Genomic DNA, 25,154 nt, shown 5'->3' with positions numbered 1-25,154 from the left:
GACTATGGCACTAGAATATCAACTCTAAGAGAAAAGGAACCTTGTCATTCTTCTTCTACCCTGCTTAGGAGAGTTCTTGTCACACAGTGGGTATCTAATAAATGAGGCTGAATGCATAAACAAATGTTATTAAAAAATTACCATGTTCGTCAACATAATGTGAAAGGCCCAGTTGGGCACAATTTTAGGGACACAAACCAGGCCCTTAGGTCAGGTGAGACAGCCAGGGGAACTATGGGGTGTGGTGTTAAACAATGTTGACGCCAGCGAAGTTTTCACTTTTCATCCAGATTCTCTTGCATCGGGTATATTTATCTTTTGGGGCACCTGGGTGGCTCAGTCGTTAAGTATCTGCCTTCGGGTCAGGTCATGATCCTAGGGTACTCGGATGGAGCCTGGCATCTGGCTCCTTGCTCATCATCAGGAAGGCTGCTTCTCCCTCTCCCACTCCCCCTGCTTGTGTTCCCTCTCTTGCTGTGTCTCTCTCTATTAAATAATAAATAATATCTAAAAATAAAAAGTATATTCACCTTTTATATCAGCAAGATTAACATACTTTTATTTTTTAAAAAATGTCTTGTTATTTATTTATTTGACAGAGAGAGAGAGAGAGGGAGAGATCACAAGTAGACAGAGAGACAGGCAGAGAGAAAGGGGGAAGCAGGCTCCCTGCTGAGCAGAGAGTCTGATATGGGGCTCAGTCCCAGAACCCTGGGATCATGACCTGAGCTGAAAGCAGAGGCTTTAACCCACTGAGCCACCCAGGCACCCCTAACATACTTTACTTTTCAATAAAGCAAAGACTTTCCTGACTAGGCTTCAAGTGGGAGATGATAAGAAGGCCAGAAAACAAGTAAGTGAGTAGGACATCTGATTCCCTATCAGAACTGGTCCTACCAAGGCTCATAGTTCAAAGCAAGGACAATTTTTGTTCTTCTCACCCCTCCCTCGTCTTTTTCACCTCAGACCCTGTGTTTAGTCAGATACGTCACGCAGTTTCGTCTCTCCTCATGTTTCTGACATACAATTCTTTTCTGTAAACCCAGTCAGGCTTTAAGATATCAGCTTGACTTGACGTCATAATATCCTTACTTCTATCGCACTTGACCCTTTCAAGGATGTTGGTATTAAGATCTTAAAGAAGAAAATCTGCCCACTCTCTGTAAAAGGGGAGGTTTTCTTCATTCTGTAGATTGGGAAGATGCCATCAGTGAGTGTACGTGCCTAGGGTCCCAGAGGGGATCAGTCTGATCTCACTCAAAGCAGGATAATTCCAGGTGGGTCCGAAGAAGAGATCACTTACAAAGGTTTGCACATGGCATAGGGAGGAATTCTAGGAGGCGATACAGATTCTAGAGTTATATATGTTGGGGCTGTCACTCCTTTTAGGTCTGAATGCATGAAGCAATTAGCAGAACTTTGAGATATAGGGAGGGATGGGTGGAGGGGCCACCTGCAAAGAGCATAGATCTTTGTGGAGGGTTATATAGTCATCTCTTTGTGACACTGCAGGTGGAAAGCCAGGGGGAACAAATACTTCTTTTTCCCTCTCCTCCATCCCACTGATTTGTTGCCAGAGCTCCCTCTTCAGCAACCCCAACCGGAAGCCAGAGGCAAGGAAGTCTATACTTGGCAACCTCCTGGCACTGAGTAGGTTGGGGGGAGGATGGAGAGGTTTGGGAAACAAAGGAAGGGTCTGCCACACCCATCAGTCTCAGATGGGGTTGGGACCGGAGGTCCAGATGCCTCACTTGTTACTTGTCTATATGCTACACTTTCCTCTGGAGGGGAGAATCTAAGTTCACAGCACCTGGCCTCAAACCACCTCTGAGCCCTCTGCTGTTTGATCCTTATACGTGGAGGCTTTTTGGACAGAAAGCAAAACTTTGGGTGCATATATCATTTATATACTTATTATCCCTGATATCCTTAACACCAACTATTGAAATTTGGCTGTATATATTTTTTAAGAAAGATTTTGTTTATTTGGGAGAGAGAGAGAGTGCAAGTGAGAAGCAGAGGAAGAAGGACAAAGAGACATTGCACTGATCATGTAGCCCAACGTGGGGCTCAATCCCATGACCCTGAGATCATGACCTGCGTCAAAATCAAGAGTCGGACGCTCAATCAACTGAGTCATCCAGGCACCCTGAAATTTGGCTGTATATCTAATGCCTGTTTCTTCTGACCATATAATATGAAAATAGTTTCCTTTCCCCAACTGCAAGGTGATTTTTGATATAGAACAACTGATTATGTACTCTAGCTGCACACATCAGCATGTTGATTATGTGAAATCTCATAAGGAATTATAGTCAATGCCAATCATTGTGTAAGTGAAGGTCAGGTTTTACATCTTCTATTGGTGTCATCAGCATTTTTAGGATAAATCTTTGAAGTCCACAAATTAATATTGGGATACATGTCAGCATTGAAGGCATCTGTGAGAAATTAAATGCCTATGGACTACAGAAGAGAGAGTATAGGGGAGAGAGAGAGAGAAAAAAAAAAAGATACGAGAGTGCTCATGCACAGAATCGTGGGTTTAAACTACAAGGACTATGATCAGTCAGCTTTTTAAAAGTGCTAAGTGTGGCTCAGATATTAAAGTTAGTCCAAAATACTGCTTCCAGCCTCAGTTCCCTCCCATGTAAAATAGGAACGATCATAATATTTTTGGCCTCCTGGGGTTTTATCAGTTAGCTTTTGCTACAGTAATGTTGTATAATAAATAAGCACAAAGCCTCAGTGGCCTAGAAGATTTATAGTTCATGTGTCTGGAGTCACAGGGATGTTCCCGAGGCTGTTGGCTGATTTGACTGGACTTGATCACTAGTCTGGGTGTCAACTGGCTCGTGGCTAATCTCATATGGTCTCATCTGGGTTGACTGGGGTGACTAGAATGTGCCCCCCATGTGTTTTATCTGCCAGCTAGCTTTAGCATGGTCTCATGGTGATGACAGAGGAAACGACAGCAAGCAGAGACACAGAAGTGTTATTCAAGCCTCTGATTGCTTTGTACTCTGCTGGCCAAGGCAAGTCGGAAGGTGGAGCCCTAAGTCAGAATTGGAGGACATTACCTGCAAAGAATGTAGGGAGAGAAGAACTGGGGCCATAAATACAGTCAATCTACTGCAAGATAATGAGATTAAAATGAGATACTACTCTCAAGTACTTAGCACATGGCCATCATTTAATAAATGGTAGCATTCTTACTACTTCCTATTTACATCACATCTAATGTCTATGAAGGTTTTACTTTTGTAGCTGGTTTGTGTGTGCTACTTTATGAACTTATAGGAATTCTTGCTTTGAAACCAAATGGAGATTCAGGTTCAGATTCTGACTATGAAAATTACTCTTAATATGACCTTACTGTCTGATGTGGTGGAGTGGAGCATTTCTTGGGACCCAGACAGACCCTGGCTAAAAACTTGGACCACTTTCTGTTATTTGATCTTGTATATTTACTTCTCTTCAGTCTCCTTAGGTATACTTATTATTTTAAGTTAAGGTTACTTACAGTTACAGTTAAGGTTACTCCTTAACTTATCTTGTGGGGTTTTGTGAGGATTAAATAAGAATAATATATTTTGTATCTTCTCAATATTTGTCACACAGTTACTGTTCAATACATGATAGCTATTATTATTTATAACTATCGTAATCTTGGCAGAGAAATTAGGAAAGCAGTGACTGAAATTCTATCTAGATATAATAACTGTTAACATATGGATTGTTTTGCCATAATTTTCTATGCATGTATTTCCAAAGTTGAAGTTAGATTACTTATCCTATTCTATAAACCATTTTCTTCACTTAGTATAATATGAGATCTTTCCACATGAACAAATACAGATCCAGAGCAACAATTTTAATAGATGTGTCATATCCACTGGGGAGATATAGTCTAATTTATTGATCCAATACCTTAGTTGAATCTTTAGAGTGTTTCCAACTTTTCGCCATATGAATAACACTACAATGAATACCTTTTTATACCTTACATCAACTTTAGGTTACATTTTTTGTTAAATTTTTGGAAATTAAATTGCTGGGCTAAAGGATATTCACTTAAACATTTCTTTATTGTTAAGAATGACATATAGAAAAGTATACAAAATTTACATGGACAACTTAGCTAGGTGGACATCATAAACATTGATGTAATCATCAGCCAGCTTATAAAACAACAGTACCAGCCCCCAGAAGCCTTCCTATCGTGTCCCCCCTCAATCATCAACTTGCCTACTCCCCAAAGATAACTGCCATCTAGACTTTCAATGTTGTATTTTAGATTTGCCTGTTTTAGAATTTTATATAAATGGATCTGTAGGGGGCGCCTGGGTGGCTCAGTTAAAGCCTCTGCCTTCCCCTCAGGTCATGATTCCGGGGTCCTGGGATCGAGTCCCACATTGGGCTCTCTGCTCAGTGGGGAGCCTGCTTCTTCCTCTCTCTCTCTCTCTCTCTCTCTGCCTACTTGTGATCTCTGTCAAATAAATAAATAAAATCTTTAAAAAAATGGATCTGTAGGTATGTATTCTTTTGTCTCTGTGTCTTAAAAATCAATGTGAGATTCAACCATATTGTTTAACATAGAAATAGTTCACTCATTTTCATTATTGTCTGTTATTTCATTGTATAAGATTATACAATTATAAACAATTTTACTGTTATTAGACAATTTGGGTCATTCTTTGGGTCATTTTCATTTGGACTCTAAAGAGTAATGTTGCTATTATCGTGAAGTGTGCATGCTTTCTTGGTGTGTGTGTGCACATTTCTGTCGGGTACATACCTAGGAGTGCACTTGCTGACTTAGAAGGAATGTGTATGTTTGTCTTTAGTACATCATGCCCAATCTTCACAGATAGTTATTCTAATGGACACTCCCACCTGCGGTAGAGAAGAGTTCCTCTTTGTTTCGCATTCTCTTTAATGCTTGGCATTAAAAAAAATGTCTATCTTGGTGGGTGCATTGGTATTTTATCATGGCTTTATTTTGTATTTCTTCAATAACAATGACGTTGACATTGAATACCTCTTTATGTGTTTATTCTGGCATCTGGATATTCTGTCTTCAGATGTGCTTGTTCAAATCTCTTGTGTGCTTTTCTTCTGGCTATCTGCCTTTAAAAAATCTGATTTGTAGAAGTTACTTTTGTATTCTGGGTAGGGCCCTTTGTTGAAATGTGTTGCAAATATACTTTCCCAGACTTTGGTTTGTTTTTATACTTTAGTGTAGTGTCTTTGCATGGCTCTAAGTTCTGAATTCAAAGATAGTCAACTATGTCAAGCCCATCTTTGCTCCTTTTGTAATTTATGTTTTTTGTGTTCTTTTTAAGAAAACTTTTCCTTACTTGGATAAGAAGAACTCCAAAACCCTCTTAAAAGTTTTTCTGTTGCTGTTTGTTTTGTCTTTCACATTTAGGCTTACCATCTATCTGGATTTGAGTTTTACATAGAGTGAGGTAGGAGTTGAATTTTGTTGTTTTCATATGTACATTCCATTGTCATTCTTTGGTGACAGTGTTGTCCTTTCTCCATTGCTCTGCAGTGCTATTTTTATTATTATTTTTTTCCAAAGTTATTTATTTATTTATTTATTTATTTTTAAATTTTAAGTAAACTCTACACCCAACCATGGGCCTTGAACTCACTACTCTGAGATCAAGAGTTGCATGTTCTACCAACTGAACCAGCCAGGTGCCCCAGTGTCACCTTAATTTTAAATCAGTGTTCTTGGGGCACCTGGGTGGCTCAGTGGGTTAAGCCTCTGCCTTCGGCTTAGGTCGTGATCCTAGGTCCTGGGATCGAGCCCCGAATTGGGCTGTCTGCTTAGCAGGGAGCCTGCTTCCTCCTCTCTCTCTCTGCCTGCTTTTCTGCCTACTTGTGATCTCTCTCTGTCAAATAAATAAAGAAAAAAATCTTAAAAAAAAAAAGTTTAAATCAGTGTTCTTATATGTGTGTATCTGTTTGTCCCACTAAGCTATTTATCTATAAACCTTAATCTCTAGAGGATATTAATTTTTTGAAAAGGCTTTTGCCATTAAGTTGAAGGAGGTTATTTGTTTGCTACCTTTATAAAAAAGTAATAAGTTCCTTGAAGTTACTTTCCTACAGACAGGCTGATTCTGAGATTCCTAGTTGTCCCAGCTATAGGAGAAATTGCAGAAACAAAGGCAGTCATTAAGAATTCAGGATCTTGGGGCGCCTGGGTGGCTCAGTGGGTTAAGCCGCTGCCTTCTGCTCAGGTCATGATCTCAGGGTCCTGGGATCAAGTCCCGCATCGGGCTCTCTGCTCAGCGGGGAGCCTGCTTCCTCTTCTCTCTCTCTCTGCCTGCCTCTCTGCCTGCTTGTGATTTCTCTCTGTCAAATAAATAAATAAAATCTTAAAAAAAAAAAAGAATTCAGGATCTCTTTTTTGTCGGCTCTTCTTCCTCCATCCCTGGTTCTCTCAAACATCTCTCTTGTTTCTGGGAATCTACCTTCTGTCTTTCCTGTTTCTACACTCCTCAACTGAATTCAGAAAACTGCAGAGACAAACAAAAGTATTGATAACACAACCCTTTCCAGGGCCACTGGCATTTCAAATGGTCTCCTTAGAACAAGATGGTTCCCAAACCAAGAGGGATGGTTCTTTCATGGTAGGATGTTGGCATTCTGCAGAGGGCTGATGTGTTCATTTGTAATAGGGCAAAGCAGGACTTGGTGACATCTCATTCTGCAGTCTACAGAAGTCACCTAATTAATGTGTGGGAAACGGGAATAATTAATATCAGGTGATATATTTCTATTTTTTTTTTTTTTTTGGTGGGGAGGGGAGGCTTTTTAGTGACCTTTAAATTTTACCAAATGCATAATTGTTTATTCAGCTTCCTGCAAAGATGAGCTCTTCTCTTAATTAATTGTTATGGAATTGCATGATTTAATTAATTGTTATGGAATTGCAGTCCTTCCTTTAAAACTCTTTTAAGCAAAAGCTCTTCAGAAAGACTTGAAGGTGGACCTTCCTTCCCCAAAACGTTACTTGTCTTCACCTGGTTCCTTTAATGAAATGGTTAGCCTACAGGCTTCCCCCTGCCAGCTGTGGCTCCAAGGCAATGCTTCAGTTGCTTGGGTCATTTCCTACTAAGGAATTTTTCTTAGGAAGACTGTGCCCCTTTCTTTAGTTTGGAGCCCCGTCCCGACAGGGGTCAGCTGACTGAGATGTAGTGCAAGGCTTGTACTCCATTACCTCTAGATTCCATTTGGTTGGATCAAACTGGATAAGATTCAGTTCAGTTTGATTCAGTTCTCTCTCTTCTGAGCACCTACAGTATGCTGAGTACTGAGGTATGCAGTAAGAATACAGAGGTGAATCAGATAAAGCAGGGTACTTGCCCTCATGGTGCTTATATTCTAGCAGAAGGCTGGACATAAAACAAGTAATGGCAATCATGAGGGGCGTTTTGGATGACACCCAACTACTCACATACTCACTACATCCAGGAGAGAAGGCAAGGCCTTCTGACTTTACTTCGGATCAAGTTACCTAAAATTCAGGCAACCATGGCTCTTTTTCTCTGCCTAACCCACAATGTTAAATGTTAATTACATTTAACAAATATTTTTTGGGCAGCTAATTGATAAGAGGAATGGTGGTGCATGCTAGGGAAACAGGGCTTAGGGGAGAGGAGGAGCAGAGCCCAAAGACGAGTAGAATGTGATTCCTGTTCTCAAAGGACTTGGGATTTGGGGGTGGGTATGGGTAATAGGATACAAACACAAAGACAATGTAAAATGTACCCTAAGAAAGGCACGTGTGACAAGTAAATGACTTTGAACTCAGGTGAAGGAGATATAATTTGGGGTGGTGGTGGTGAGTGGCATTGTGAAAGGCTCAATAAGGAAGGGATATTTATGGTGATTTTTAATGGGATGGTCTTTTAAGATTCCCAGCCCCAATTCCAACATGGGCAAGAGAGGGGCACTGGAGCTCCCCCACATACAATACCAAATACAAGACCTCAGAAGGCAGTAGAGTCTCTGAGCATTCAACTCAATTCTGGTGCTATCTATCCCAAGATGGCTTCAGATGCCACAGGTTAAGGACTCAGTCATACAAGACTGCCTTCCACCCTCCACGTCAGACACCAGTTGCAAGCCCCAGGCTGTTACCTGGGCTTCTGACCCATTACGGATTGGAGAGTCCAATGACCCTCCTCCTTAGGTTTGATTAATATGCTAGAGCATCTCATAGAAATCAGGGCAATAGTTAAAATTTACCAGTTTATCGAAGGATACAATAGGGGTATGATTCAATAGCCAGATGAAGAGGTACATTGGGCCAGGTGCAGGGAAAGGGGGTGAAGCGTCCAGGGGCACCGTTCTCCCCATGCCTCCAAGTGTTCACCATCCTGGAAACTCTCTGAACCAGGTCCTTTTGGGTTTTGATGGAGGCTCCATTACAGTCATGATGGGCTTAGTCACTGGCCATTCGGTGATTCAACCTCCAACCTCTATCTTCATAGGTAGAAAGTAGGACTGAAACTTCAAACCCTCAAATAACCTGGTCATTTCTCCTGGCAACCAGCCCCCCATTCTTAGATTATCTAAGGGCTTTCCAAAATCTATCTCATTAACATAGCAAAAGACATAATTATCACCCTTGTCACAGGAATTTCTAAGGGTTTTGGGAACTGTGAGCCAGAAACTGGAGGAGGATCAAGTACACATCAGAAGTATAAATTTTGGTCATTTAGATTTCTTATAAATCACAGTGCCACAGATGGCAGGGTTTTAACCAGAAATTATGGGGAAAGGCTTCTGGGTGGAAGGCGTGGCATGAGAAAAGATGCAGAAGCAGGAGGCTCTAGCTACAGGAGAATGGTGGGAAAGAAGCGGCTGGGAAGATAGGTGGGAAGACCACAACATGAAAGGCTCTATGTGAAAAAGAGGAAACAAGTGTGCATATAATTTGATTGGCAATTGCTATGGAGGGAGAAGGTGCATTCTTGGAGCTCTGCGTCTTTGAGACATTTTTCTGGCCATGGCAGTGGGACAGAGGGTTGACAGAAAGGGTGGCAGCGAGGGTATTAAGATAATCATTTGGAGGTGATTGAAATAGGTGTTACACAAGAGCCTATGAATGTTAGAAGTGAGACAAAGAAACTGAAGGGACCTCATCAAAAATGAGTTTTTTTTTTCTTTTTTCCTTTTGTTCCCTTTTTTTCCCCTTTGCTCCTTTTCCAGCTCCTATTCTTGCTAGGACTTGCACCCTCAACCCACTCTACACAAGCCTTGTAATGCAAACAGAATATGTCCTTCATGTAAGGGATGAAAAGGTAATGATAACTTTGGTGTCTTCCAGCATAATAGATAACATCTAAGGAGTGGCCAGGCAGGGCTGTCATAAGGGTTCTCCAAGACCACTGACTCCAAACATCTTGATGCCAAGACCCCTGGCTTCAGGAAATAAGTGACTTTTGAAGGACCTGAGCCCTGTCCTTGTTTTGACCAGTTCCTGGATGCCTAAGAGGTCAGTAGACCACAGTTGCCAATAAAAACCCCAGGCCCCAAGCAAAGATGAGACTCATGCTCTTTTTCCTTTCAGAGTCTCCCGGATGCTCTATCCATCTCTCTTTTTCTCTCTGTCTTCAATAACTGCTTTCACTTCCTGCTGGTTCACATTTGATTTCCATCCTGCTTGAAGCCAAGGACCCTCTTCGCAAGTCCTGTGGGATCCCCTCTGGGTCCTTGGACCCAGCCTGTCTGTATCTGAAGGGGTCTCAGGGGAGGAACATTGGGAACATAGAGGTACAGAACTGATCTATAGAATGACCCTTCGCTCTCATTATCAGAGATGATTCTAAGATTTTGAACTTCGGTACCTAGGAGAAAGACGGTATCTATAGCAGGCAGTTCTCATTTGTGTGTTTGGATTTTCCTGTGTCCACTGTGTGGGGGTTTATGGTTCCTATCTTCCAAAGAGGAGAAGAGGAGGCTAGAAGGGGCCAAGCCTCTTAATAGCTCCAAGTACCTAGGTGTAGGCACTCGACACAGGTTTAGCCAGTTCATCTGTTGGGACACTGAATCTGGGGAGGTGACATGAGGACCCAGTGACACACCTCCCATGAAAATAAAAGCAAAGCATTTGATGCCCTTGCCTCTACCCTGCCCAGTCACACTGAGGCTCCTCCCCATCTTGACTATAACCCCCTGCTACACTGACTACACAGGCCTGGGATATATCCTTGTCTGCTCTCAGCTGTTTTTCCTGAACGGACATTACACCTTCCATATTGATCCACTGTGGGGTGCTGAACAATTCTGCCCAGTGGCCACCAGCAGCCCAGACCAGGGTTGGTCTCTCCCAACTTTAAATGAGTTCAAGAGGCTAGAGATAGTAACTCACCATTTTCAGTGTATGTTTCTTAGCCACGAACACATTTTTAGGGGGAAATGGAACCTGTGAATGTGAACTTTTAGCCTTCTGGTTGCTGAATGAGTAAGCGAATGCACTATTTGCATGTCATCCATTTCTTATATAAATACGTGTCCTGGCTGGAGAACGAGACCGTGTGTGCCTGACTTCCATTACTAACAGTTGGCGGCCAGGCAGGGGGATGGGGACGGCTTCCCAGAAAGAGCTTAAGCGGGGTTCCTCGATCAGGGTTGGAGTCCCATCATTATCACTATGTAGAGGGGTGGTCGTGAACGTGAGCTCTTTATTTGTCTTCTCATTGATTAGAAAATCATTTGGGCAGGCTTTAGGGGCACCTGGGTGGCTCAGTGGGTTAAATCCTCTGCCTTCGGCTCAGGTCATGATCTCAGGGTCCTGGAATCGAGTCCCGCATCGGGCTCTCTGCTCAGCAGGGAGCCTGCGTCCTCCTCTCTCTGCCTACCTCTCTGCCTACTTGTGATCTCTGTCTGTCCAATGAATAAATAAAATATTTTAAACAAATAAAAGAATTAAAATCATTTGGGCAGGCTTTAAAGGCCACACTAGCCGCTTTTACTTCCCAAACGTTCCCACCTGTCCTTGGGTGCAGTCTAAACGCACTTGCGCCGTGAGCCTGTGCGGCTCTCCTCGCGCAGCGCACACAAATATCCTTGTAACTGGAGAATTCCCCGCTTCCTCTCCTTCCTTCCTGCCCCCAGCTCGGTCAGAGCGCCAAAGAGACCGTACAGGACAGAGGGCTGGGATGAAGTGAGCTGGGGTGAACCTCCTCGGCGTTCTGCATTTAACTAAGGAGCTTTTTCCATTTCTCTGCCTGGAGGATTAATGAAGGTGATTCTTTCTGTCTTTAGAACTGGGAAAATTTGGATAATTGCTGCATGGATTTCAAAATTTGAACCTCCTCTGGTGGCAGGGTGACTGAATAAAAATGACCTAGGAGGCTGGTTAAAAATAGAGCTTCTGGAAGCACCTGGGCGGCTCAGTCAGTGGAACCTTTGACTTTTTTTTTTTTTTTTTTTTTGACTCTTGATTTCAGCTCCTGAGACGGGCTCTGTGCTCATCAGGGAGACTGCCTGAGATTCTCTCTCTTCCTCTGCCTCTTCCCAACTCCGTGCACGTGCACTCTCTCTCAATAAATAAATAAAATGCCCCCAAATGTATATAGCTTCTGAGGCATGGGTATTTTAAAAAATATTTTATTTATTTATTTACTTATTTATTTGAGAGAGAATGAGAGAGAGAGAGAGAGCATGAGAGGGTCAGAGGGAGGAAACACTCCCTGCTGAGCGGAAGGCAGTCGCTTAACCGAGTCACCCAGGCGCCCCAAGCTATGGGTATTTTAAAGAAAGGTTTGTGCTCTAATTCTAAAGCACAGCCAGGCTTGGACGCCTCAGAGTTCTAAAGTTGGCTTCCTGAATCTCGCAAAATTATTGAACCTTATTTGAATGAGTGATAATTAACCACATCGTTTGTTCGCTAATATTGTTCTTTGGTATGTCTTTTCTGTCTTTGAGCTTGTATGATTGAGGGCAGCGGCTATTCTTAGTTATCTTTATAACTTCAATAACATCCAGTAGGTATTAATAAGTTATCATTAAATTAAACCCGAAACATCGTGCACATGCATTCAGTTTATACGAAGGCGACAGTGTGTTGTTTTACACTGACAGGAGCTTCCTGGCTTACTTATTCCCGTTTTTTATTCTTTCGGTAGGGCTTCTTCTCCCTTCTCTTGCTTTTGCCTCTTGCCTTTTTTCCTCTGCTACTCCGCGTCCTATTTCCTGTTGTGGAGAATTAGGACAGACAGTACCAGGCACCAGAAGAAGTTCTTCTTGGTGTGATTGGCTGGTTGGTTATCGCAGCCAAGGAGGATTAGAAAACTCTGTGTCTGGACTCTCAGTCCGAAGTCCTTTTCACTAAGCCAACAATTCTGCCTCTCTTCCATCCTGTGAATAAGAGAAAGTTTTCTTTTGTTTCCTTCTCAAAAACACAGCCCTTCTGCAAACACCCTCATTTCCAATGGAGACGGTCCTTTGAGCCCTTGGGGTCTTGCCTTGCAGAACGACTGCAGTTGCGGAGATAAAGGCAATGAAACAAATGCTATCAAGGCTTTCTCTAAGCCCCTAGTAAACGGATTTACATGCCACGCTGCGGAACAAACTGAAACAGTAATTGACCCCGCAGACCGCCCATGATTATTCAAGGTGCAGTAATCTCAAGGGGTCTCATTCATCTCTTTGCTGGAGTCTTAGCTGACTGCAGAATAATTACAGGGAATTCCAGTTAAGACTTAGAAAGATTTGTCACTGGCCGGTGGGTACCACTGGCTTAGTAAAACTCAACATACTTATAATTAGTATAAGCCAGCTACAAGTAACCTCTTGTTAAAATGCAAATTATTAGAACATCTATTACCAAATAAGAAAAGTTTCTTTCTTTTTTTTTTCTTAATATTAAGGATTCCAGGCACAGGAATGTGTGGTGAACTTGAAAAGCTTGATGCCAATTAAGTGCTTCACTGAATTAAAATGAATTGATGTTATTAATAAAGACTCAAATGATATACCCTGCCAGCCCAACCTTTTACCACCTCGCATTTTATTAGAAATGAACTTTTCAATTAAGATCTGTCTTCCCACACTTACCAAATTGAGTTTTCCAGACTTCTGCTTCAGTCCCAGAAGCTGAAGGAGCATGGTAGGGGCTAGGTTGGGAGTAGGTGGTGGGTCCTGCCCAATTTGCCATGACAGCTTGCCAGTCTCTGACACCATATTTCAACTTCTTTCAGAGTAATGTGGTCCCTTGTCTAGGTCCCTGACACTGAATAATTTATTGAATAAAATAGTGCAGTTTCAAGGGAAGTGAATGAAGATGTTTACATTTGGTGGCAGCTCTCTAAAATAATATTTGCAGCAAAAATTAAGATGAACCCTTCTTAATTTGGGGAAAAAGAGAAGGAATAGATAGGAAGAAGAGTGTTTAAAGACCTCTGATTATTCTTGACTTAGTTTGTCCTGTGAAGAGCTTTTCCATGCGAATGAGAAAACATTCAATTTGAAAATTTCCCCCTAGAAACTAGGTTGATTTGCCAATGTTTGACCCATTAATAATTTTATAAGTAAATAGAGATATAATTTAAGGCACGAGTCAGCACTTCTCAAGAATCAGTAGTATGTTTATTCTGATTTGGTGGTCTCTTGAAAGTGATGTAATTATTTCAGAGGCGCTTTTCCACCTTCACCTCCTTTTTTCTTTAGCTGGGATTCACCTATCTTGCCACATTACTCAGAATTGGAAAGAAATGCAGAGTTGGTTGTTTCCCCCAGTTTATGTAATCACTTCCCTCCCTCTGGCCAGTATTGGCTGGACAAAACTTGTGGGTTTTGGGGGGTGAGGTGGATTTCTTTGGATCTCATCTTTTATTAGTGTGCTTTTCATCTCGCTACCAGTTTTTCAATATGATGTCTGTTTCTAGTCAGTGGTGGCCGTGTGGTGCCTGAGTTCCTTGTTTGCCTCACTCGCTGCTGTCTGCCTGGTGCTGGGAGAAAGCAGGGCCAGGTACCCAGGGACTACATACAGTCCAGTCCCCTCCCATCTCAGCAGCTCGGTTCTCTGACTCTCCAGTTCCCTGCGCCGAGCCTACACCATCCCCTCAACTGTCATCCCCCACATTGTCCACACCCCTCCTCACTTCTGGGTTGTGTTCACACTGTTCTCCCCACTGAACCTGCTTCCCTCCTTTTCTCTTTCAACCAAATCCTACCCATTCTACCAGATGGGAGATCCATGTCCTCCATGATGGTTTCCACTGGTCCACAAAGTCCTGGTTTCCATAGTCTCTCTGTATCTTGCCATCATGTGCTGTCACATCATGTACTGCCATAGGGTCTGGTTTAATTCTTTCAGGGTTTCATAAGAGATGGAACTTGTCCTCGTGGATTTAGGCGTAGGTGAGTAGTGTATGTCCTGTCCCTGAAACTTGTATGGCAAGTGTCCTTCAAACACAGGGCACAGCTCAGAGGCCTAGATTAGATGTCCAGTCAATGCTCACTGCTCACTGTCAGTCCTCTTTCTTCACCTCGGCCGTGTGTGACACCAGCCTCACTTGGAATGCTACCTCTGTGGCATTCTTGGTCATTACTTTAGGGCAGGTCAAAACATGGCTGACATTCCCTCCTTCAGATTTCCTTACCTTCCTCTCATCTTTCAAGACAGTTCAGCAGCATCTATAGAGAGGTTGCATTCTTAATGGTTGGCTGTTTCTTGGTGGCCTGTATCTTAACCCACCTCATTTCTTCTTTCTGCCTCAGGTTGCTTTTGCCTTTTCCTCTCTCTTTCCAACCATAATATACCATGAATTTTTTTTTTAAAGGTCCATTTTGAATTTGGTCTGTAAGCCTCCTATACATGAGAATAGACCCTTTCTATTAAAAAAAAAAAAAGAAGCTTTTATAATTTGTACTTTTCCCTGTCAGACTGACCTTCTCTGCACTTAGTTCAAATTACTGAGCGTTTATTGTATTGAGCTACTCTTTCACCCTTAAATTTCAAAAAATGCCTTTTTTTGTCAAATCTTATTTAGGAGGGTTAACCGAGGAATATGACTGTATGTAGAGTGTTGACATCCCACAGGCTCCTTGAAATAGATGACCTTGGTTTTGGGGCACTGAGATAATTAGCAAAAGAAAATTGACAGAAACCAACTGCTTCCAAGATAGCACAGGGTCACAATCAAAGGAAGGGCAGCAGAAATTGAACAGACAAGCCAATCAAAAACAAAAGCTTACCAAGGGACTTGGATTTTTAAAGAAAATCTTTGGAGTGCCTGTTATTCATTCAACAGTAATTCTGCAGCATGTATTGAGCAACTACTATATTATCTACATTGTTCTGGAGACTGGTATTAATAGAGAAATGAGACCGGGTGAATGACTTGCTTACAGACTAGCCAGGTGGGAGTCAGGGCAGCGACAACAGTAGAACACATAAAAAATGTACTTTTCTGGGGAGAAAAGGTGGTAAATTTAGTTTGGGATTCAAAGTACCTAAAGTATACCTAACTGGGACTGCCAATAGGGGTTGATTTCTTCACTCTGGAGATGTTGGAGCTGGCATTGCATGAGTAGCCATTAGTGATATTGCAGAAGGGGTGGCTCTTTGGACTAGATGAGCTCACAGAGTGGATGAGGGCTACCATATTGATGCTTACAATTGCTCAGTGTGATGCCTTCTCTTTAATAGTACTCATGGAGGGGAGTGAGGGATTCTGTGAGCCTCTCAACCCTTGGCCATACGACCTTCCTCTCAGAAGCAGAAATCACAAAGGAGATGTCTCCTTTCTGTAATCAAGGTTACGAAAGCAATTAAAATGTTCCATGGCTTATTTCCTGCCTTTCTAGACTGCTTTATAGAATGACATCTGGAGTGGCCTTCAACCTGGAAGCCCTGGTCCTAATGGAAAGAAAGGGGAATGTTTATATTTCTTAGGAAATGAACATGTACTGCTCTTTTTTTTTTTTTTTTTTAAATTAAAGCTATTGGGGGAAAACAGGTTCACCCTATCAGTAAATTTGAAACAATAACTTTTTTCCTTGTTACCAAAATACAAACTCATCACAGAGAGTTCAGACAATATAGATAAGGGAAATAATGCAGTAAAAATCCTGCGTCCTGACATAACCACTGCTAACAACATCTTTGCCTTCTGATCTTTTCCTTTTAATGAACATATTGATATATATTCCATAAATAGTGGGTTAATACTGTGTAGTATATACTATTATATAATCTGCTTTTTTCACTTAACAGTTGTACTCAGTATGTTTTATCAGTTTAGAGGTATAAAAAGAGTTCATATTACTTCTAAGATTCTAGTCAAATTAACCTGTGGCTCCAACATACAGAATATCTTTCTTTCATTTCTCTCTTTTTCTTTCTCATCTCAGAGTTTGAGCTCACACATGAAGTTAAAAAACCCAACGGTATTTGCTTAACTCTTGGACTCAGTCTTGGTCACTGTCTTGCCTTGGAAAAAGACTGGAAAATCTGTGTATTCAAGTTCCATTCTCTTGACTGTGGCTGTTCTTTTATTTTTAATTCCAGTAGAGTAAACTTTTACAGTATTATATTAGTTTCAGGTATACAATATAGTGATTCAACAATTATGTATATTACTCAGTGCTCATCAGGATAAGTGTACTCTTAATCTCCTTCTCCTATTTCACCCATCCCCTAACCCACCTCCTCTCCGGTAGCCATCGGTTTGTTCTGTATAGTTAAGAGTCTGATTTTTTGTGTCTTTTTTCTTTTGTTCATCTGTTTTGTTTCTTAAATTCCACATATGAGTGAAGGAATATGGTATATTTCTTTCTCTTGATGCCACATGATAGTGCTTCAATGTTGGACCTGACCACTACCGAAAGGTCTGTTGCCATTGTCACTGTGGTCCGACAGCCTGGGATAGTGACTGACCACTTTAGAAAGGGATTTTTGGAATGATGTACATGTTAGCTCAGGAACAGCTTTTCAGCATATTCTTGGAGGGGGAAGGGAAGTTACCTTTTCTCCATTATTACCTAATACACTCAGCTGGGTTGTTCTACCTGCTTGGGCTCCTACAAACACACAGTCACCCAGTTGCAGGTTGGGTTCTTTAGAAATAGACACTAAGATGGAATTTGGGATGTAAGATGTCTATTGGGGATTGGCACCTGAAGAAGGAAAGGGGAAGAAGCAGGATTGGGCAGAGGGAGAAACTGAACTAGGGTGCAGGTCTGACAAAGCCTCAGCTCCTCCCCTGGGGAGCTCTGGAATGAGTACTGCCTATCAAGGTTGTTCTGTGTTGGGCTGAAATGGTTGTGCCTCTGTACCTCTGTCTCACTCAGTCACTGGAGGAGGACATGACCTTGGCCAGGTCAGGCCAGTTCTTTCTGTAGCTGAGGCACACCGGAAAGATCCTTGCTGTCCCTGAAGTTGGGCAGCAAGTCCTTCCGTGAAGAGGGATCTGCTTGGTGCATCTCTGATCTGCCACATTCCATGGTCTCTCTGGTTCCACTTCTTCATATATTTTGTGGAAACAGCTCTCCCAGGATACCAGCAGGACTCCCCTTATGATACAAAACTTAGAAGAGGGAGGTTAGTAGGATGAGCTGTAGCTTTTGCTGCTGCAGTTGGTCTTGGGGCTGCAGTTGATTTTAGTTTCTCTTCTACTGTCCATTGCAGATTTATCTCACCTTCATTGACCAGATCTGCTAGGCTCAGCGGCTTGAGCAGTGGCTTGAAACTGACTCTCAGGGGTCTGAGACCTAGAGTAAGTACAGCCTTCTCAGGCAGAGGTTGTATCTGTTTATTTATGGTTATAATTGGGGAAGGGAGGACCAAGAGGTGTCCAAATGAATTACCTGAATGCCACCCATATTCCTCCTTACCTCTGTTTTGTAACAATAGTGCTACCTTATTCTCATGATTGGGGATAATTACTTGGTTAAGATGGAGACTCCTCTTTCTGCCTGTACCCAAAGGCAGCAGCTTATAGTTAGCTCAGTGCGGATTTTGCTAGTTCTCTGGTAGACGTTTCTTCTCTGGGGCCCAGATCTTAATTCTTGTGGGGGCACAAAGTTGTGGGGATAGGAAACACAAATTTTTTAATTCAGTCATTGGGATAAATGGTAAGTGGAGTTATTTTTACTTCAATCTTTTGGTTCCCAGACCTATGTATTCTTTCTACAGTGAACAGTGTGGTATCATGATATTTCATTTAATGTCTATGCTGTGTCCTAGAGGATGGCGTCTCATTCTGTCAGAGTATTGCTTCTGAGATGACACTTCCTCTGTGACTTTTATGGGTTTATCCAACACTCTATCAGGACTGCAGCTCTGGGTATTGTGGAATAGGATATGATCAATGGATTTTGTGATCATGGACCTACTCCTAGTCCTGGCACAGAAGAAGTGTCTCACCCTGAAATACCAAGTGACTGTGTGTTCGGATTTACCAATCATGAGTTAGGTTCCATCAGATCTACCAACACATATGACCAGGTAGGCCTAGCTATCTATTGTATTATAAAAGTGGTTCATCTGGGAATGAGCATCAAGAGGTTTTCCATTTCTTCCAGGCTCCTGTAGCATGCCAGAAGTTGTTTTCCAAATAGCATCTTATTCTCTAGTGCAGACAGCATGGCCTTGCTCTAGAATCCCAGACCATGGTACCCACCACTGTTTTAACAGCACTCCCTTCCCAATTCATATCCCAAGTCTAATCTCACCAGTAACCTCTAGTTCAAATGATATAACCTTGCTTTAGAATCCGAGGGCCCCACACTGTGATTCTCCAACTGGAGCTTGCCACAAACTCCAACAAGAATTTTTTTTCACCTACTACTGCTACCTGTGTTATTGAGGGGTCTCCTGGATCATATTGCCTAAGTGGCAGGGCTGCTTCACTGCAGCTTAGACCTGCTGAACTCTTTCTTGCTCTGGGCTTTATGGAAAGCTGGCTGTTCCTTGGTCACTCGGTGTACAGATGAGAACAGTAGTCCTCCCCCTCCCCCTCCCACCCTTCCCCTTCTCCCTCTCCTCCCCCTCCTCTTCCACCTCTGCTGCCCCTTTTTTGTGGTATGAAGTACAAGAGGCAATACTTTTTTTAAAATCAATTATTAGACAGGATGTCCGGTATGGTCCTGGTCCCCAGAGCCTAAAATTTTTACCAAAGTGGTGGCTCTACTTTATAAATCACTTTATGAATCTTCATAGGGTTAATCTCCCACCCTCTGAAGTGTGTGTGTCTTACGAAGTCTAAGTGAGTGATAGCTACTGCTTGTGTATCTAGTAAAATCAGCATGATATTATCAATGTGATGGATCAGTATTGTATTGGATGTTCAGATGATTCAGATCTTTTTGGATTATAGTATGACAAAGTACAGAGAGTTAACATAGTCCTCAGGGAAAACTATAAATAAATAACAGCTCTCTCACACAAATGCGGATTGTTTCCTATTCTCTTTTCTGATCCATTTATCAAATCAAATCAATAGCCATATACCATGTACCTGATGCCATGCTAATTTGTTCTAGCAGATATCACATCTGCTATATGGTTCCAGCTGGGCTGCTGTTTGGTAGAGCTTGTGGTAGTCTACATCAGGGATTTAGCAACTATAGTCTGTGGGCCAAATGTGACCTGCTGCCTGTTTTTATAAATAAAGTTTTATTGGAACACACAGCCACCCCTACTCACATGTTGTCTGTAACTACTTTCACATCATAATGGGAGTGTTGAACATACTAAAATGTTTAGTATCTGGCCCTTTGTAGAACATGTTTGCTGATCACTGGTTTACATTAATCTAGGATCTATCTAGTTTCTATAGGAGCCGGAGTGGTGAACTGAATGGAGATATTAAGGCGCAGCTAACACTTGATCCTTTAGATCTTTGGGAGAGCACTAATTTCCACCTTCCCTGCCCAAACTCCCCCTCTGTATTGGGTGATGTCAATTGCTAACTATAAATTTAGCACTGGAGAGATCCCCACCAGGTTAATCTGTGGATCCAGGGAACCCTCTGTAAGCCAGATCCTGGCCATGTCTCCATTTATTACCTGTTTCCCATTTATCCCTACTCTAATAAGGGTCCATGATAATATCTCAGGTCTTCAGGTATCAGCTTAGGTCCTCAAACCCTATGTTTAATAGTGCTGGCTGTTTCCCTTTTCCCAGTGTACATTTACCTCAGTCCCTTTCAGGGGAAAAGTCAGAGCAATCAATATAATGTTTACTGCTGTGATATTGCCAAGTCCTTCCTCCTGGGTATGAAGCAACCTCTTCAGTCAGTGGGTTCTGGATCTGAACATTGGTTCAAATCTGGAAACTCCATTAGGGATCATGCTTTTTGTTGAGGAGACTATTCAGTATCCCAGTCATTCATCGTTGATTTCTTCTGCTGATATAAACTTAGTAGTACCCATCTATTTTGCCTTTAGGTATTTGGTTTTCTGTTAATCATCTGTATAACTCTCTACAGCTCAGGTTTCTTGACTGCTGTTCCAGCCCTACCATTCATTACCATGACTGCAGTCCTCTGGCTTTGAGCTATTTACATCTACCATTTGTGCTCTATGTTTTGGGGACCCATCATCCCCATTGCTGTTAAGGAGCGAAGTCCCATAACAGCCTTGCCTACCATTACTTTTGGCCTATGGAAGAGCAACATAACTGAACATTTTAAGGCTGGTGTCCCCTCTCTACCACATTCCTTACAGTTTTGGCAAATGGTAGGTCCTCTTGGCCTTTCTATGGAACACAGTCATTGAGTAGGTCTTCTGGCCCTACATAGTATCTCCATTTCAGCTTGGCCACTTCAGTGAGTCTTTAAATCCCTTCCTGCACCATTTGCCTTGATAATCTTGGCATTGCATCTTTGTTCAGGGATTACCACAAATTTTTTTTTAAATGTTCTTGGAACCACTTTCATAGCAAGCTCACACTGTCTTTTGGGGTTCTTGTCAAGTGTTAAATTCTGTATCTTTGGAGACCACTTCCAAGTTCTGAACATTTTTCTATTTTTTAAATTTATTAAAAAATTTTTTAAATTTAAATTTGATTAGCCAACTTGTAGTACATCATTAGTTTCAGATGTAGTGTTCAATAATTTATCAGTTGCAGATAACACTCAGTGCTCATCACATCACATGCCCTACTTAATGCCCATCACCCAGTACCCCATTCCCCATCTGCCTCCCCTCCGGCAACCCTGTTTATTTCCTATAGTTAAGAATCTGTCATGGTTTTTCTCCCTCTCTGATGACTTCCCCTTCATTTTCCCTCCCTTACCCTGTGATCCTCTGTGCTGTTTCTTATATTCCACATATGAGTGAAACCATATGATAGTTGTCTTTCTCTGATTGACTTACTTCATTCAGCATAATACTCTTCAGTTCCATCTACATCAATTTAAATGGTAAATATTCATCCTTTCTAATGGCTGAGTAATATCCTATTGTGTATGTATGTGTGTCTATCTCTCTCTCTCTCTCTCCATATATATATATATATATCACATTTCTTTATCTATTCACCTGTCAATGGATATCTGGGCTCTTTCCATAGTTTTACTATTGTGGACATTGCTGCTGTGAACACTGGGGTGCAAGTGCCCCTTTGGATCACTACATTTGTATCTTTGAGTAAATACCCAGAATACCCAGTAGTACAATTGCTGGGTCACAGGGTAGCTCTGTTTTTTTTTTTTTTTTTTTTTTTAAAGATTTTATTTATTTATTTGACAGAGAGAGATCACAAGTAGATGGCGAGAGAGGCAGGCAGAGAGAGAGAGAGGGAAGCAGGCTCCCTGCTGAGCGGAGAGCCCGATATGGGACTTGATCCCAGGACCCTGAGATCCTGACCCGAGCCAAAGGCAGCGGCCTAAACCACTGAGCCACCCAGGTGCCCAGGGGTAGCTCTGTTTTTAACTTCTTGATGTACCTTCTTAATGTTTTCCAGAGTGGCTGTACCAGCTTGCATTCCCACCAACACTGTAAGAGAGTTCCCCTTCCACATCCTCGCCAATATTTGTTGTTTCTGTCTTGTTAATTTTAATTAAAATTCTAATTTTAATTAAATTTAATTTTAATTAAAATTTTAATTTTAGCCATTCTGACTGATGTGAAGTAGCATCTCATTGTGGTTTTGATTTGTATTTCCCTGATGACAAGTGATGTGGAACATTTTTTCTTGTGTCTGTTGGCCATTTGTGTATCTTTGGAGAAATGTCTGTTCATGTCTTCTGCCCATTTCTTGATTATATTGAGATTGATAAGTTCTTTATAGATTTTGGATATGAGCCCTTTATCTGTCATTTGCAAATATCTTCTTCCATTCTGTAGGTTGCCTTTTAGTTTTGTTGATTGTTTCCTTTGCTGTGCAGAAGCTTTTTATCCTGATGAAGTCCCAATAGTTCATTTTTGCTTTTGTTTCCCTTGCCTTTGAAAACATGTCTAGCAAGAAGTTCCTGTGGCCGAGGTTGAAGAGGTTGCTGCCTATGTTCTCCTCTAGGATTTTGATGGATTTGTATCTCACATTTAGGTCTTTCATACATTTTGAGGGTTTTTTTTTTTTTTTAGCACTTTCCTATTTTAATTTGTGTTCCAATCACCTGGATTAAACACCTTCAGAATCCAGTCCCATGTGCATTTATGTACATGCCAGCACATAGTAGTATATTTGGGCTGGGTTTGCAGCTTTCTTGAAAGCATCATCCCTTTTTTTCCTTATAAGGCCCAGTATATTCCCAGCTGGGTTATGCTATGATTTAATGTGTTATAGGCCTAGTGGTAAGAATGGTAGGTGAGGCAGTTCTTACTACTGCCTTCTTGGGAAGACATCTTTGCATTATCTTCCAGGATGAGGTGGAAGGGGTCATATTAGCTCTTAATAGGAGATGGACCATTTCTGTGGGCTCAGAAAAGTCAGAGGGGTCTAGGGAGTCAACATCTTCAGGGGCATCCTTCTAGATGTCTTCATTGCGTGACAGTTATTAGGTTTCACAAGTAGGGAGACCTTGCCCTGACCTTGGTATAATAGACCTACCGTAGTTGGGCATTTGAACTTTTCTGAAGGTCAGGTACTTGGACCATTAAATCCTGGCCTTGAGCATTTGTTTTCTCTTTCATTACTCTGTAGAAGATAAGGACTTCTTTGTGCCACCAACTGGTCCTCTGGCTTTCACACTTGATTTCCCATTGCTTGTTAATTTCCCTTAGCATCTAGTTTATTTCTGAGGAACATCAATGCACCTTGACAATAACTACATAATCTCATTGTCCTTGTAGTTTTGCTTGTCTTCCCTACGTTTCAAATGCCTGATATACTGCAACAATGGATGATAAGAGACAATTTGTATATTTTCTTTCTTTTTGTTAATGAACATATCCTATTAATATTTTAGTTAGTTTGTGAATTGGTTTCTCAGGGACCATATCATATGCAGTTTCATATAAATGTTTTTGAATAAATGTATATTTTGAGGGCAGTGGGTTTTTAAAGATCTCTGATATTTTATCATAGATTACTATCTCTATTACCTATGAATGGAAGTAGTTTAATTTATTTAAAAATCCTATAACACACAAATCCTGAGAATTCTTGTTGATACTAAGAAAGGACCTACTATGTGCCAGGAACTTGAAGGGTATTCACTCATTTAGTCCTCATAATAGCCCCATGAGGAGGTTACTGTTACTCTTCTCATATATTTTAGTTGAGGAATCTGAGCCACAGAGTGGTCAGCATTTCCCCAGGGTTGTACCTACTTTTAATTGGATTTTAAACTCAGTTGGCTTGGCTCCAGAGCTATCATATGTCTATGCTGTATTTTGAATAAATCTTTAAAGATTAAAAAAAAAATATATCTTCTTTAAAAAATTTGGAGGCAACTGAGACTATTTTCACCTGGCATTGTTTTCAAAAGTCTATCTTGTTTGTGGAATTTTTTTGTCAACAGTATAAAGCCGGATTGAAAACAGACCTCACACAACAGAGAAAAGATACCCGTGAAGTTTTGTGCTCCGTGTAGTTACAGATCTATTTAAGCATCTTTGTGGTCGGAGGCACATCTCTAGTGTCATTGGTAACTTGAGTTAGAGACAGAATGTGATGTGCAGCACCCGAGAGGGATGACAGCCACATCCCCTTCCTTTCATTAAAGCCCAAACCTGCCCTCATTACCTCAGGCCTTCTCTGCACCAGCTCTTTAACATAATCACAATATCACTTGATGCCCAGCTGATCTGGGGCCTGCTAACAGGCCTCTGGGAATGGTGATTAGGACGCAGTGCATGGCTCTTATTCCAAGAGGACTGACCCAGCTATCACATGCCATAAATACCGCCCTGACAGAAGCTTGAAAATTGGTTCTGGTTGATTGTCTTTACATGGTGCGGTGACTCATTGCTTAATTTCTTCCTGATGCTTTTGCCATAAAGGCTCTGTAGCCTATAATTTTTGTAAAGAATAGATCTAATTCATGGTGTTAAAAAAAGGTTTCAGGTAACTAATCACATTTGTGGGACATCAGTCCTAGGGTAACGTTTGTACTTAACTATCCTTTTTTTTCTTAAACAAGGTATTATAGGTTTAGTTTATTTGCTTTTTAAATCAGTATCAAATATATTGAACACCTATTATGTGAGAGGCACATAAATTTAATCCTCTCTGCCTCCCTTTTCCATCCTTCCCTCCACGGCTACTAGCTACTATGTACTGTGTTCATTTTGTAAGACTCTCTATTGGATTGGTCTCCTGTTTTATCATAACTTATGCAGATCTAACACTTCGAGTTTAGATCCCAGAACAGCAGTAATGCTGAGAACATTTCCAGTACTTATGACTTTTTGTGACATGAAGCAGAGTCTCAGCACATGCTCCATCCAGTCCATTGCTTTCAGCTCTTACACACACCATAAACACTGATAACACTGATAGTTTGCGTTGAATGCCATTGTGGATGGCCATGTTCCAGCCATTGTCCCTCCCCTCCCAAGTCTACACTCCAACCCAGAGTTTCCCTCTCTTAGCAAAGGTAAGCTCTCTGAAGACAAAATTCTTCCATCACTATGTTCCCAAGATCCAGAATACTGCCTGGCACATGTCAAAGGGTCAATAACTGCTTGTTGAATTCAGGAATGGCACAGCCATGAAAATAGGCTGTTTACTT

General features: G+C 41.5%; 1 long non-coding RNA gene across 2 annotated transcripts in view; it reads left to right on the top strand.

Moving 5' to 3' along the window:
- The window catches only part of LOC309867045, a 216,673-nt gene that overhangs the window by 57,071 nt on the left and 134,448 nt on the right, over positions 1-25,154 (top strand). The window contains exons 1-2 of one of the 2 annotated variants that reach the window (XR_014312950.1): positions 11,196-11,272; positions 17,663-17,750. This is a non-coding gene — a long non-coding RNA (uncharacterized lncRNA). Of the gene's footprint in view, positions 1-11,195; positions 11,273-17,662; positions 17,751-25,154 lie in introns of those variants that run through there. The other variant, XR_014312949.1, reaches the window with a different exon arrangement.

Source organism: Mustela nivalis (genome assembly GCF_964662115.1).
Source record: "Mustela nivalis genome assembly, chromosome: 6".
NCBI lineage: Eukaryota > Metazoa > Chordata > Mammalia > Carnivora > Mustelidae > Mustela > Mustela nivalis.
The sequence above is the reverse complement of the archived record's forward strand: the minus strand, read 5'-3'. Positions and strand labels throughout refer to the sequence as shown.